The sequence below is a fragment of the Octodon degus genome, unplaced genomic scaffold (assembly GCF_000260255.1).
Source record: "Octodon degus isolate 3935 unplaced genomic scaffold, OctDeg1.0 scaffold00028, whole genome shotgun sequence".
NCBI classification, from domain to species: Eukaryota; Metazoa; Chordata; class Mammalia; order Rodentia; family Octodontidae; genus Octodon; species Octodon degus.
The window spans coordinates 11,991,416-12,007,650 of NW_004524604.1; positions in this window are offsets into that span (position 1 = coordinate 11,991,416).

Below are 16,235 nucleotides of genomic sequence, written 5' to 3' on the forward strand. Positions count from 1 at the left end.
CTTTGCCAGATTTGGCAGTGATTCATGCCAGAATTTAGCGATATTACATCTTCAATGACAGATGGAAAATATTTATCCATATAAAATTTTATTCCTAAAAAATTCTCCTTTAAGTGTAGGAATAATTAGTATTTATAAACACAAATATAAACAATTGCACTCATAGAATATTGCTCAAATAATTATTAAGAGATATACTTCTTGCAGAATTAAAACAAATATAGATACAACACATTAAATACATCAGTTTATGGTATATATTTACCATTAATAAAATTTTTTAAACTGCAAATATTAAACTAAATCATTGTTGTTTGACTAAAAGCAGAAAGTCAGGAGTAATGCACACGTACAGATCGTTACTCAAAAGACTGAGGCAGGAGGATTACTTGCGTCCAGGAATTTTGCACCAATCTAAGTCACACATCAAGACCTTGCCTAAGTAGTTAGATGGACGGATGGACAGACAAACAGAAAGAAAACCTCCAATTCTGAACATTAACATGATGAAGATAGTGGTTGTTCAACTGGAATACAAAACATACTGAAAATTTTATTGTGGTTAGAGATGCAGAAAATATTGAGTAAAGAGATGTATATCTCAAAAAAATCTGAAAATATGGTCGGCCAAATCGCTCAGCAGATTAAGGTGCCTGCAAGCAGGCGCAGGGGCCGAATATTGGGCCTGTCGTGCTGGCCCCGCCCCCGGGCTGTGCTGAGACAGCACTTGAGACTGGGTGTGGTGGTGCATGCCTGTAATCCCAACACTTGGGAGGCTGTAAACAGGAGAATCACTATGGGTCCCATCTAGTAGTGAGACCCTGAACACCCTGTATACCCTTCCTTAAAATACGAAAAAAAAAATTGAAAATAATTCTTAAATGAATTTTAAAAGCTACAGTTTCCAAACCAGTATAGACAAAGTAATATGTATTCATGCATATTTAATAATTATATGTTATGCATATATAAAATGAAAGAATGATGACAAAATAAAATAGTAATAGCTACAAATCTCTCAGTATTCACATTAAAGTTAAATGGGGAAAAAGTAAAGTTAAATAGGTGAAACTTTTTATTAAAGAGATTATGAATGTGTAAAGAAAACATAAAATAAAATCTACCTGAGGCTGGGAAGATGGCTCAGTAGAATAAGGCAAGCACAAGGGCTTGAATTCAATCCCTGGTTCAATAAATAAATAAATAAATAAATAAATAAATAAATAAAATCTATCATGTTTGCTTATAAAGAAGCACACACGAAGCAAATCCATTCTGAAAGACTGATTAAGAAGTAATAGAAAAAGACAAATCTTTCAAATTAGGAACCACAAAGTATCACAGCAATGTAAATATCAGTCAAATGTATTTAAGTATAAGAACGTTTAGGCAAATAAAAAATGAGTTAATAAACATTACAAATTGATATGTACTTAGTATTGTAACTTTAAAATATATAAATCAGTAAAGCAGTAACTGACAGAGTTACCGACAGAAATGAACTAATCTATATTCATAATGTATCATTTTTTTATACAGTCTTATTTTTTTGCGGTATTGGGGATTGAATTTAGGACCTTAATAAGGATGTGGAGGCTTAGGGAAGAGATAAAAACCAGACTACTGTAGTAATCCCTGTTTCTGCCTCCACCCCATCATTGTAATATTACACTATTTTAATCTAATAGTGCCATAGGTTATATTCCATTATTAAAAAATAAAGTTCTTTATTATTGTCTATTTTAATAAATATTAATAATTATTTTTAATAATTTTAGTGTTAAAATTTTCTTTCAAATTAAAAATAGTTTTTTTGTAAATAGTGACAGATGTACTGAATGCATAGTTAATTTGTGGAGAGTGAACATTGTCCTCCCATTAATCTTTCCATCCAGGAGAAGCCTATCTGTTCCCTACTTGGGTCCACTGGAATGACTTCAGCAAACTTATTTAACTGTCTTCATATAATTACTGTGCTGTTTAGCAGAGGAGTGTTCGACCTAAAAACCCTCGTGCTTAAAACATGATATAGTAACTTGCTCTACTTTGACTAATTACTTACTTTGACTAATGAAGCGCTAAGTCAGAGTTCATCCAAATTTTTCAGTGAGATGCACTGCAAAATTATGATTGTAGACTTTCATTCAATATTCTTCATTCAATCTTTCAAAAATATTTGGAATATAATTAGCACTCTGACGCCTGGAATGAAGAAGAAAGTAAGTGCAATCTAATACCAAAAGCATCTGAGTTAAAGTAAGAAACACAAATGAATATATAAATACAAAAGGCAAGAAAATATAAGAAAAAATACTCAATGAAGGAAAGTGCATTTACAAAGATAAAAGCAGAGTTTGCCTGTTATGAACCCCAAAGTAATTTCAGGATGTTTTATTAATCCACATTGATGCGACATAAGTTAAAATTCACATAGGACTATTCAATACATTTTAATATGTAGATAAAATAATTTTGCTAGCAAACGGGTAATTTAGACATTATAAACTGAAAATGAACAACTTCTGTATTCACTTTAAATTAGCAAACACTATCATATCTAATTGTCAAAATGATTTTTTTGAGATTGCAGTTGCTTATATTTTGTTGAATACAGATAAATATTTTATGGTTAATTAACTGATTTGTGCTTTGAGAAACACATCCTATAAATAAGGAACAAAATAAAAGGAAGTACGCAGATAGATCTCCTTCCAATAGGAAGGGGATTGACAGCTGGAGGGAGAGCTGAGGGAGGGCAGGGGAAGGGGATAAAACATATTTAGTTGTGTAATAGCATGTACCAACATCCCACAAGCAATAGAAACACTATGTACTACAAACGTTCACTAATAAAAAATTAAGAATTCAACAAATACATATCTAGCAAAAATCTGGTTTACTAGGATTATAATCCATCTTAAAGTGAAACTATTTGTTGACACTTTAACATGATTTATTTATAAGACTCTTCCAAGGACTTTCAAAAATCAAGTTCTGCAAAAAAACCAGCTTGCGGTAGGCGAATAAAAATAATTTGCATTACTCAAAAACATTTTTCATTTAATACCTAGGGTAGACTAATTGAAATCTAAAATTGTACTGCTTTCCTGTAGAGTCGGAAAAAGGATTATAACATGAAAAAAAAAATTAAGTCTGAATGGTCATACATTTCTAACTCATACTTCCACTGAATCTCCTCCTATCAGGTGACATTTAGGTCTGAGTTAATGGATGAAAGTCCCTTGATCTCAGCTGGAAAGCTTGGGTCTCTCTTGCTGATCACGGGACACTGTTGCCCAAACCGCCCTCCTTCCCAAATAAAGTATGATTCTATTGAAGTCTGTCCCAAGCAATCATCTGTATAAACAATGATATGTAGTTTTAAACTTGAAACATATTTTCTAACCAGCTGAACTAACTATTTTATTTAACTTTTACTTAAGAGCCAGGCTACATGCTGAGCCTTTTTTTTTTCTTTTGATGAAAAAATAAATTTTGCTTTAAAATGGAATATAGTGATATTTGATTGCATCAGATTCTGGGTATTTAGCACAAGGACAGAAATTTACTCCCAAACTTCAACCCTACATTGTGTGACCTTAACAGGAACCTTTTATACATATTTTTGATAAAAGGTAGAATCAGAATTATAATTTACTATCTTTTATTTAATAAAACCTTATGGAACACAAGGGAAAGAGTTTCGTCAGTTAAACAGGATGGATGCCCTGAGAGCTCTTACTCTACAAGTAAACACACACATGAGAAAATACTTAACCACAAATGTTGACAGTGAGTCCATGAAGGAAGCAAATAGCAGTAGAAAGTGGAATTGAATTTCATGGAGTATTCTAGAAAGCCTTTGTTCAGACAAAGGTGCTGAATCTGAAACCTAAGAGTGGGTTATGAGTAGTCCAACAGGAAGAATATTTTGGCCAGGAGAAAGGGGTCTACGCAGGAGACCATATGGAACAAGGTGGCTGACGCATGGCGTGTGTGAAGCAAGCCAGACAGATTGGGACAGCCAGACTGGGACCACAGCATGTTTACTTGAAATTAATTCTCTTCATTTCTAAGTTGTTTACAATTTCATGGAGTTCTATTACAGTCAGAACATGCAACACCTGCATATGCAGGCTGATTCTCTAAGCCTACTTTCATTGTATGTTTCATAAAAATAAATAGGACAGACTCATCTCCACAAAATTCTCAAAACTCAAAGCTACCTACTTTCCCTATTGATCAAATTTCATGATTTTTACTGATTTTTCTTTATCGAAATGTTTTAATAAGCCCAAAATATTTTATTTTCCTGTTGCAGTAAGAGATTGAACCCAATAAGGAACTAAGCCCCAGACCTTTTTAAAAGAATATTTTATTTTGAAATAGGACTTACAAGCTTGCTACATTGCCCTCACTGGCCTCAAATTTAAGATCATCCTGTTTCAGCCTTCCAGATTGATGGGTTCACCACCATACCAGAACTAAAAGCTTTTAGATAAGAAACAAATTGACATGCCTTTAAGGGATGTGTACACAGTTGTTTTCATAAGTAAAACAGACCAAAATCTATTCTTTTTAATTGCAAGTGTGTTCTTTTATTTAGTTTTTAAAATATAAAATTACCTTTTATTTCTAAATACTTTTATTTTCTTTTACTAAATGTTTTTATTAATTTTAATGAGAAAGAAATAACAGTGAGACAGTTTTAAAACAGGTTAGTAGACAGTTATAATAATGCATTGCATATTGTTGTCTTTATAGTAGTTATTCACAAAACAAGATACAGACATGATTTCTTGTCTAAACAATATTAGTAGAAACATTTTGTCTCATTGAATTAAGAAAAGGTAGCTGTATATCTATCCTAATTATTTTGTATATACATATATATTCTTTTCACTACAAAATGGTCTTTCATTTATATCCCCCTTTTTTGTTTTGTTTTGTCAGAGATGGGTGCTCCATTGCTGTTAAAGATGTATTTGGAGAAGTCTTTAAAGGACCTTTTCATACGTGACAGCAGTTCAAATATTGTAGGCACTTGAATTCAGCAAAATATCCCAATATAGTCTATAATAGTAGTGAATTAGCAGAGCTGGCGAGTGTCTGAAGTTGTTGACTTGAGTCTTTCACAGCTCAGCATATTAATATGGTGTTACTTTTTATACCTTGTGGTTATACTTTTCTGCTGGATGATTAATACCCAGTTAAAGCAAGATCTACATGACTAAAAATGTAACTTTTGTATCTGACAAGGTCAGTCAAATCCTCTCGGTATTTACCCTGAAACCATGTAGAGCAGCATGTAGATCTTTTGTCAGTCAGACCAAAATCTTTAACTTAGAAAAAATTGTGTTGTATTACTATTCAGAGATGGAACACTCAATTTTTCTCTCATTAATATATAGGTTGTGTGTGTGTGTGTGTGTGTGTGTGTGTGTGTGTGTGTGTGTTGGAACTGGGGATTGAACTCAGGCCCTTGCACTTGCTAGGGAAATGCTTATTCCACTGAGCCATATCCTCGACCCAATATATAGTGTATTTTTGAAATTTCATGTTTCCATTTTTATATTTTGATCAAATCCAGCACTGTAAAGTCTGATGTGTTGTCTGCAAAAATCTTAAGAGTTTTTATGAGGTGTAATTCTCTCAGAGGAAAAAGTCATTATTCATATTTCATTACTAGCATTTCTGTAGGAATTTTAACCATATTATTTTATTTTAACATGAGTACATAAAAGATTAACAACTTATGAAAATTGCTAGCAGGGAGGGCCAGCCCAGTGGATTAAAGCACCTGCTTAGGCAGACTCAGGGGTTGGGAGTTTGAATCCCTGCCTGCCCTGCCAGCACTGCTCCTGAGGCACACTGAGACAGCGATTGAGACTGGGCATGGTGGTGCACACCTGTAATCCCAGCACTGGGAAGCTTAGAACAGGAGAATCATTACAAGTCTGATCTTTGTAGTGAGACTGTAGACCCTGTAGACCCTACTATAAAAAAAATAATAAAAAAAATAAAAATAAAAAAAAATAAAATTGCTAGCAGCGAAAACAACTAACATCTAGAAATTTCCAGTATTTTGGTTCTTCAAGTCAAGCTTTTCCAAACCACTAGAGTTTAACTTTTCATTCTAGAAAGTTCTATATACCTTTTCACAGACAAACACACACACACACACACCTTTATGAGGGAACTTTTATTTTCCTGTGGTACTGACAATTGCATGCAGGATTACAAGCTAGGTAAGCACTCTACCCTTTAGTTATAGCTTTAGCTCTTATTTTAAAACTTTTAGGAAAAAAAAAACAAGAGAAAGCTTGTAGAGACATGATCTCATTGAAGTTGCCTATGCTTGCCTTAGCCTTGTTGTCCTCCTGCTTCAGCATCCTGGATATTTGGGATGATAGGCATGAGCTACCAGCCCTCAGTGAGATAACATAGTTCTACGTGTTTTTTCTCATCTCATTTACACAGCATTGTTTTCTCTTTATTGTAAGATTTTCTTGAGGCTTTTTAGGTTTCTGTGAAAAAGCTACTCTTGGATATGTGGCCAGTTATTTTTAAGAAAACTATTTTTCTATTTTTTGTTTTTACCAGTTAAAGTGAAATTCAGATGATCGTTTTTTTTTTTTTTTTTTTTTTTTTTTTTTTTTTTTTTTTTTTTTTTTTTTTAGCTAGTAGCTGTCTTGATTTTTTGTAAGTGTAGCCCCAAATCAAGACTCACATCTGAGGTTCTGCTCTCCCACTTCTCCCTCTGTGCTGCAGATCCTACATATGTATGTGTCGCATCTCAAGAGCCACAGGTGACTACTCTGTTTTCCTCAGACACTAAAACAGAGATACAACTTCCACAATTAGTTCATTAGCTGAAGTAAGTCTGCCAAACTATAAGACATCTGATAACTATTGGGGACCAAAGAGAATATTAGAAGTGTCTTCCATGTATGCTATTGTACCTTTATTTTGAAAACTAAAATAAAATGTCATGTGCATAATTATTATATCTCCTTTAGCATTAATTTTTAGATTCCCATGTGCTATTACTTTTTATGATTGTGTCCTATCAACCCTTTGAACATTTTTAGAAAAGAAATATAACCAATGATATGACCCTAGAGCCCAAATTGAACTCAGAGCTTTTTTCATACTCTACCAGGAAATGGAAAAGAGTAAAAATTACAGAATTATAACAATTTTAAAGAAAATGTGAAAAACGAGATGTATGTGTTCCCTTACTCAACAAAATTTGTTCTGCTAACAGGAAAAACAGAACCAGTTATGTATTCATTTTGATTGCACTGTGTGGCTAATAATTTCTCAAACCCCCCCCCTCTTCCCTTCACCTTGGTGGGCAGTCTCTCCCATTGGGCAAGACTGGGGTTGGTTTTATGTTTCTTACTCTGAGTTCTTAGTACACATGGCTTAAGAAGAGACTTCACAACTGGCATGAGATTGGGTTTGAACATGTGTGTAAAATCCATAAGGCATTTGTTTTATGTTGCTCCTTGAGCAAACATTGGCATAGGTACTCCAAAAATGTCTGAAGCAAATGGGTGTGTCTCTTCTCTTAATGATTGCAAGGTGTGTGGAGTGCAACTTTACATGTCAATTAATTCTCTCTTTAGAGAGATATCATCTCTAATGTTTAATTTTATTTTATGTACTTAGTACAGGGTCTACAGGGCCTCCAGAGCCTCACTATGCAGATCAGACTCAGTGATTCTCCTGTTTTCAGGCTTCTAAGTGCTGGGATTACAGGTACTCACCGCCACGCCCAGTCTCAGTCACCATCTCAGGTGCCCTGGGGCGGGGCTGCCACAGCACACCAGAGATTGAAATCCGGCCCCTGAGCTCTGCCTAGGCAGGTGCTTTAGTCCACTGAGCTATCTGGTCGGCCCTCATCTCTGACATCTATGATGTTCTTGATTAACTGGGTTCTCAAAGAAGAGATATGAAGATCAGGAAAATTTGAACTCAAGTTCTGGGTTTCCTTCAAAGATAAGTTGCGGGCTGGGCAAAACGCTTAAGGGACTTTAAGCATAAGGTCCAGGTTCAATCCCCAGTACCACATGCCATTTCTGGCCTCAGATCCTTGGACCCACTTTGTGGGCCACTGAAACTGGAGGCGGTGGTGCATGCCTGTAATCCCAGCCCTGGGGAGGGTAAGACAGGAAGATCACTGCAGAGTCTGAGCTGCATGGCAAGACCCTGTAGCAAAGAAATAAATAAAGGATTTTTAAAATTAATTCAAAGATAAACTGCTCATATCAATGTAAGGAGCGTCTTCATGTTCAATAAATCAGATTCCTTATGCTTAACATAAACAAGCCTAAATTTTGGTTTCTGTATCGTTTAAAACCTTAGACAGGATATAAGTTCAATGCAAAATTAAATTCTAAGTATAAATTGCATTCATCCTCAATTTTAAATTGTTAAAACTCTAGTGAGCTAACAATTTGCCTCGCAACTTGACTCTTTCTTTCAGTCCTGCTCACTTTGTCCTCACAGAACTTTTCAAAGGCTGCAGTCCATTTTATCCTGCTCTTTAAAGGAAAGGGGTGAAAAGCTTTCTCAGTTCATGCTAGCTACTCTGAGCTCTGTAAGACCTCGCTTCCCAGGGGACAGATTTCTAAATTCCTCCCAATCTAGGTCAGGCTGGGCCCATTATTCTCTGCCTGCCTACTGGGCATTCATTTCTCTCTACAGAAAAGGGTCAGATATTGTCTGACTGCAGCATATTTGTTGTTCATTTTCATTGTTAAGCCAAATCTGTTGAAACAACACAGAGCAGGTATGAGTCTCTCTCCTGACAGAATTAAATGTAAGTGTGTTGGCGGCTGTGGCTGCGTTGCTCTAAGGGTGTTTCCACACACACATTCTGTGTATACCCCTGTGTTTCAACTCCAAGTACCTGCAACTCTCTCTCTCTCCCAGCTTTATCAGGCGGTAGCAGCGTGTACTACCGAGTATCGGGCCTGTAGGAATACTGGGAGTTAAAAGTCCTTAATGCAGTTATCAACAAGGATGTTTATAAGTTGGTAGGTGATTAGCCCAACTTTCTCATTATTCTAGTGAGACAACTCTGAGACATGATCTATTCTGTCTCCCAGAGTTCTCCACGGGGCTCGCAACAATAACCTGTTCACTTATACATCCTACATACTTTTTCTTTCTCTTATCTTATGCCCTCCAAACTTACAGATATTATCTGGACTCACCTTCCAAATACATTATTTGTTCTTAAATCCTTGTTGTAAGTTCTATATCTGAAGGAATTAGGTATGAAGTAGTACTTAAATTTTAAAAAATAAAGTAGGAGGAATAGGAGTAAAGAGAAAAATAGGAAGGAAAGGAGGGAGAAAGATAGGGAGGAAAAGAGAGAGGGGTAGGCTTAAGCATGTATCAACTGAATCCCCTAGGGACGACATTCAGCTAAATAAAATCAGCCAGAATTCTTATAGACAATTCAATTTGGACAAAAAAATTAAAATAAATGTTGTTTTGTGAAAGGACAGCAGGCATACTGAAATCATTTGGTTTTTATATCGGAAACATAGAGAGTGACAGAGCAGGACTCTGGAATCCTAGAATGCGGGTCCCCTGGTCCTCACCATGGCCTGGGGACCGTCTGCGTTCCTGAGGCTTGGACTCTTCAACCGTTAAATGGAGACAGCAATGACAGAAGCAGCATGTTCGTTTTAAGATTAATTGAGATAATTTATATAAAGTAAAATAAGTGTTAAGAACTGTGGCTACTCTGGTGGGACACAGTTGCTCTTACCTCTTGTCCTTTCATTTTATTTGTTATATTTCTGTCCTTTTTGAAAATCAGTGAGTTGGAAACATAAATTGGATAAATGACAGCCTGTCAGTCTTCAAAACGAGAGTTGGATTCAAGATATTATCAGAGAGTTTACAATTTCAGTATTCTTTCTTAGAAATTTTTTCTTAATATTTGGAATCAGTAATGTATCAGAAATTTAAAATATGCTTAATGGCTCAATGAATTATCTTCAGTTGTAAGGATAAGACCATAAAATTCTCTAAACAGTAACCACTTTTCCTATTTATATTTGTGACTGTCATTGTTGACAAAGTTGTTGTTGTTTTTTTTTTTTTTCTTTTGTAGTATTGAAGATTGAACCCAGGGCCTCAAACATGTTAGGCAGGAACTGTACTATTGAGCTATAGTCCTAGTGCTTCCCCCGAAGATGCTTTCTGGAGATAGGGTCTAGCTGAATTTCCATACTGACCTCAGACTAAGGATCCTCCTTCCTAAGCCTACCATGTAGCTGGAATTACAGCATCACCCTGCGTAACTTTTAAAATGCAACCCTTAAACAAATAATTTAAAACATGTTGTATATTATAAATAAGATTTCCTAAGAAGAGCTAAACAATCACTAGTGCTTTGGTTATAATTAGAAATCTTAGATCTACTCCAATGTCAGAATAAGAAACTATCCATACTATAAGCACATTCTTTTAAATATAAATAATTAAATTAATAAAGTTTAAATAATAGATTGCTTCTTAGAATTAAGTAAAATACAATACAACACTACATGAAATCTTTTTTTTTTTTTTGTAGCATATCCTTCTGCAGACAACTCTACAGCTTGATCTGAATGGGAGGTAGAAAGGTCTTATTGCACCTGTTTTGTAAATAAGGTACTCAGCCTCACAGAGTGCAAATAACTCACCCAAGGTCTCCAACTAAACAAAGGCAGAAACTTCTGCCTCATACATTTTCCTTGAGCATATCATTTTGCTGTTATCAACTTGTCAAATTGAAGTATACCTATGAAAAATGTGTATTTGGCCTTCAAACTCTAATATCTTTCTTTCTTTCTTTCTTTCTTTCTTTCTTTCTTTCTTTCTTTCTTTCTTTCTTTCTTTCTTTCTTCTTTCTTTCTTTCTTTCTTCCTTTTTGCAGAACTGGGGATTGAACTCAGATCCCTGTGCTTGCCAGGGAAGCACTTCTTCTACTGAGCCATCTTCCCGGCCCCTCTAATATATTTCTTAATTGGATGCTTTTATTGACATGAAGTAGGAATTCAAAATGTAAACAGCAAGATGTAAGTATTTGATGACAACAGCCAGTGTTTTTATGGATATTAGAAAGGATGAGAGAGTGGGAATGCCTGGAGGCTTGTGGGTTGCTTGCTGGCTGGCAGTTCCAGCTCTACCACACCGCTGCTGACTTTACTGTCATGGCATCTGGAATCTGATTACCCAGAATAAGCCCAGAATAAGGTGTCCTTTTTTTCTTAATTTCATTCATTTTGGTTGATGTGTGAAACTATAAGGACTAGCACAAGTGTTTTTAGATGCCTTCTTTATGGTCATACATCTCCTGTCATATCCCAACACTTGAACCATGATGCTGGCCATTGTTTTCATGCTTTCCCTTTGTATTTTAATTCATATTCTGAGTCTTACTACAGCCTTCCCAGCCCCTGGTGAGCCTTTTGCCAATTCATTCCCAATGCTTTACCTGAAGTGAAAGGAAACAAGGAAAGACAGAGTATACATAGCAGATCACTGCAGAGGAGACTAGGAAATGGGTCTATTCCAAGGGCTCCCGATTAGGGTTTGCCCTTTGTAAAGAGAGGGTATATTGGAGCCCTCTTAGCAGGTGCTCAGCCTGGCACTCTTCAGGCAGTGCATTTGATCATAGCGGGATAAAAATGCACACCCAGGGCCAATCTGTAAACACCAGCTTAATCTGTGTGGGAAGAGACACTGTCATCTCCTCTGACAGAAAAAGCCCCTAGGACACATTCTAGCAGTGACAGTTACCTTAGTACTTTAAAATCTGGTCACAGAGCCATTGCAAGTGTTACAAAGCTATATTGCTGGGAAAACAATGAATATTTTCTTTTAATTTTAAAATTAACTCTTACCTAACTCCACCTGAAAATGAACTCTTGCTCTACATTTTGACTAAAATAAAAATTGTTTTATGATGCCAGGAGCTGCAATGTCTTCAACATTATAAAGATCAGGATCATGTTTATACACTATTATATCTTCAAACAATTGGACAACAATGTATTTAAACATCATCTTTTTTAATAAATCAGAGATTATCATCCCAATATTTAACTTAGTTCCTTTGTATGTATGAGACACAAGAGAATTTAAGACATAAGCAGACTTACAAACACCTGGAAAAAATTTTGATAATAAATTAAACTGTAAAGTAATGACATGTAATCAACTCATAAAATGCAATTTTTTCAAGAGCTGGAAATTTTGCATGTGCATTTTCAGGATGAATAAGAGATTAAATATAATGAGAGACAATAACTACTCACTTTATCTCACCCTTCATCATACAAAAAAATCCAAAGAAACTGAGGTGGGAGTCTTATTTCTGCATGATATGAGAGTTCTAACCGTGAGAGGTGGTGGTGGCGGTGTAGAGTAGTCAAAGGCACCTCTGAGAATTTGATGAATGCTATATACTTTCTTTTCAGAGAAATATACCTACAGAGAAAATTTGGTATTCAGTTTCAGGGGATTCACCAACTCCCTAAAATCCTACTACTCTGAGTTAAGAACCTCTAATGCACACATTCAAGTGAATGATCGGTTCTGACTATGGCCAAAGTGCTACGGAGGGATGAGCAATCCCCCAGGTCATTCTGAGCTGTCATCACAGCTGGAAAATGTGGACTTTAAATTTCATCTTAATGCCCTGTCTGAGTTCACCTGAGAATTGTTTAACTTTCAGGTTTACTTTCATTTAATTCAACATCCTGGCTAATTCCTGGGTAAACATATGTTTGACTATACATATATGGAGAAAAACATATTGAAAACATTAAGTGTTAAAAAATGGCCTACATTAGTTACTTCCATATATGTTCATTTGAATAAGGTGAAGTATCAAGAAAACTAGTTATGAGAAGCCTTATTTATCCAAGATGAATACCTAGAGATGTTCTTTGGTATTAGTGTCAGCGTTTGTAAGAAAAAATTATCCCATTAAAATAGCCTTCATGAATAATTCACAGAGTTCAATTTAATAGAGGAAGGGGGAGACAGAAACAGGTTATCAAATTTGTTGGAAACCTATGTTGCTGCACAGCATTTTTTTATGAGCAGTTATAATGTAGACTATTCTTTGTTCTGTATCTACATGAGGTGGTCGATCTCAACATTGAAATTTCCATTCCTTAATTTTCTGCTTTATAGTGTTTGTAAATACAGTCTTTTCCAAATAAAATTTTCCAAAGTATATTTACTGAGCTACAGATTTCATTTTTTTAAATAGAAAATGTCTGTGGTCAAGTTTAAAAGAAACAGAACCAGGATGAGAAACTGTTTGACAAAGATGATGTCTGAGGTGTATTAGTGAAATCTGGTTATCTCTTAAATTGACCAGCAAACAGAAAAAGAAAAAAAAAGTAGGATCCAGTCCAGAAATACCAAGTAGGAAGCATTTAAATTAACACAAAGGATTATAGTCCATATACCTTCAGAAGGGCTTAGGTTACAAAGTTCCAGAAAGGGAGATGGAAAGATTAGAGAGAAAGGACAGAAATGATTTGAGCATTACCAAGAACATCTTCTTCATGAAAGTCTTGTGAGCACAAAGTAAGGAAACTGGGTGCCTGCAAAATGTTTCAACATTTTTGAGTTTCCCACTATTAATTAGACTTTCTTTGCAGAAAAATATACCTACAGAGAAAATTTGGTGCTGTTCTTGCTGTGTAGGGAGCACAGCATTATGTATTCTGAGAAAATAAAAAAGATGCATCTTCCTTTTTAAAAAAAATTTGAGTGCATACTGTGTTTCATATTAACCACCTACGTGTACTTTTAAAGGTCATAATAAGCTCTTACATGTTTAAATCAGCATGGCTATATCTGAAATACCTAAAGCCAAGTGAAAATTTTGTTGATATTCAATGGTTTAGTAGTAGACACCCTACTTCTGCCTCAAAACACTAGTGAAAGTGGCATACAAATAAACTTGCATTGAATTTCACAATACATACAATATAGCATTTGGCTGGGATTCAAAAGTGGGAAATTCATAAGGCCTTATTCATCACAGAAAACTCCATGAAGGAGGGACCCAAGCAAAGCTATGCATTATGGTTTGAAAAGGAAAGAAAGTGACAGATGATCTACAGTGAGTAAAGCCATCAAGTTGGGTATGTAGATGCTGTGCTTTATAAAGTAAGATGTTTTATTTTTTTTAATGAATGAATAACTAATATAACAAGAAAATAGTAGAAGACTGATAGGCACACAGGAAGGATTGGTTTTAAAATGAGGAAAAGCAAGGAGCAATTGAAAGAGCATAGAGTGTAAGATATTTCGAAGACTGCAGGTGTAGCTTGGAAGAGATCAAACCAAGATTCTATAGCAGAGACCTAGAAGCTGAGTGATGAGTGTGAATCTTGCTTTGTCAGTGAGAAAGACTGAGAAGGGATGCATACAAGATTTCTGTATTTGTCCTAGTGACTAAAGTGTACTAAGTAATTATAAAGAAGACAGTGGCATACAATTCCCCAGCACAAACTGTCTTAGAGATCTTGATAAAAGCTGTCAGGGCTCTTGGTTGAGCCTGGAGGCCACAGCCAGCCTTCATTAAGAAACCCATATAGGAAAATAGCATCTTGTCTCTCATTGCTTGAATTTTCTTTCATTTCTTGACTTCTAATAAGATTTTAAGGCTTAGTTGACATCAAATTATAATGTTCTTAAAGTATTGCTAGTATTGCTCTTTTTTTTTTTTTTGTGGAACCGGGGATTGAACTCAGGCTCTTGTGTTTGCCAGGGAAGCATTTATTCCACTGAGCCATCTCCCCGGCCCCCAGCCCTGTTCTTATTTTTATTTTTAACTTTGGTGTTAATAATGAGGGCTCCAGAATTGGAGCACGTCAGTGTATGCCCTGCTTTTTCTTTAGTTTAGTTGTATGTAGAGGGACAAGCTATTTAAACTCTGCGTCTCTGTTTCCTTGTACATGAAGTAGAAATAACATTTCCTTCTTCTGAGTGTTAAAGAGTTGACTTCATATGAAGAACGTAAAAGCTCTAAAACATAAGCACCTCCACAATGTTAGAAGTGTCATGATTTTGAATCAGTTCCAATTCGTTAATGTGGAATTTAAAGAACCCCTATGTATTTAATAAAGAATGCTAATACGATAAGCATATGCCATTATACTTTATTAATAAAAATATTAATTTTCCAAGCCTATAATATCTGTCTCCTCCATAAATTCAGTCTTTTCACATTGCATGACCTTTCAAACTCAGTCATTTCTGTGTTGCAGCTTCTGCCTGGGACCTCATATCCATTACAATAACCCATGACCGCCACACACACCACAGTGTTCAGGATTTTAAGGTCTGGAATATGGACACAGTGAAAGTGGGTGTTTTCCAGCACTCCTCGGCTCTGTGAACATTTTAAAGTCAACTCCCTGTTTTTATTCTCGATTTTCGTTGCTGTGAAATGTGGCTCTGAGTTCATTCCAAGCCTATCCCACTTATCCTGAAGCTCAGAAGCTCAGTGCTTAGGAAAGAGGTAGGGAGAGGTGAAAGAGAGAGGACAGCAATGGTTTGTGCATTGCACCAAGAACATCTCTTCTTCATGAAAGTCTGTGAACCCGATATAGAAATGCCTGCAAAATGATTCAACATTTTTTGAGTTTTCCGTATAGTTTACATAGTTTAACTGCAGTTTACTCCAGTTGTCATATTTACCTTTCTCTGCTTGCTGAGACCAGACTTCTGACATCCACAGTTAAAGGAGGAAAGTAATTTTTTAGCTCACAGTCTGTAGAGGTTTCAGTTCATAATCAGCTGGTTCCAGGGCAGGGTGGCCCGGCAGAGGGGCATCACAGAGGAAAAAGCAGTTCATGGCACCAACATACAGGTACATTAGCAGCTTTTTTTCTACCCCTTCTATGATCTAAACTCCTGGGATTAGGTGAGTGCCCAACCAGTGTGCTGATTTCTTCATCACCTGCCCTCAATCCCGGCATCATACACTCTCAATGCAGCCACCTCTGAAAAAGCCCACCTATGACAGCATGAAGCGTAGGGGGACATTTAGACCCACACTGTAACACTAGCATTAAAGCACCTCTATTTTCACCAGGAACATCGTACCTTCCATTGTTCACTCTTCACATTTAGTGTTTTCTTATAGTAAAATAAATGCCATTTTAGCACGTTTTCCAAAAAAACCAACTGTGAAAAGG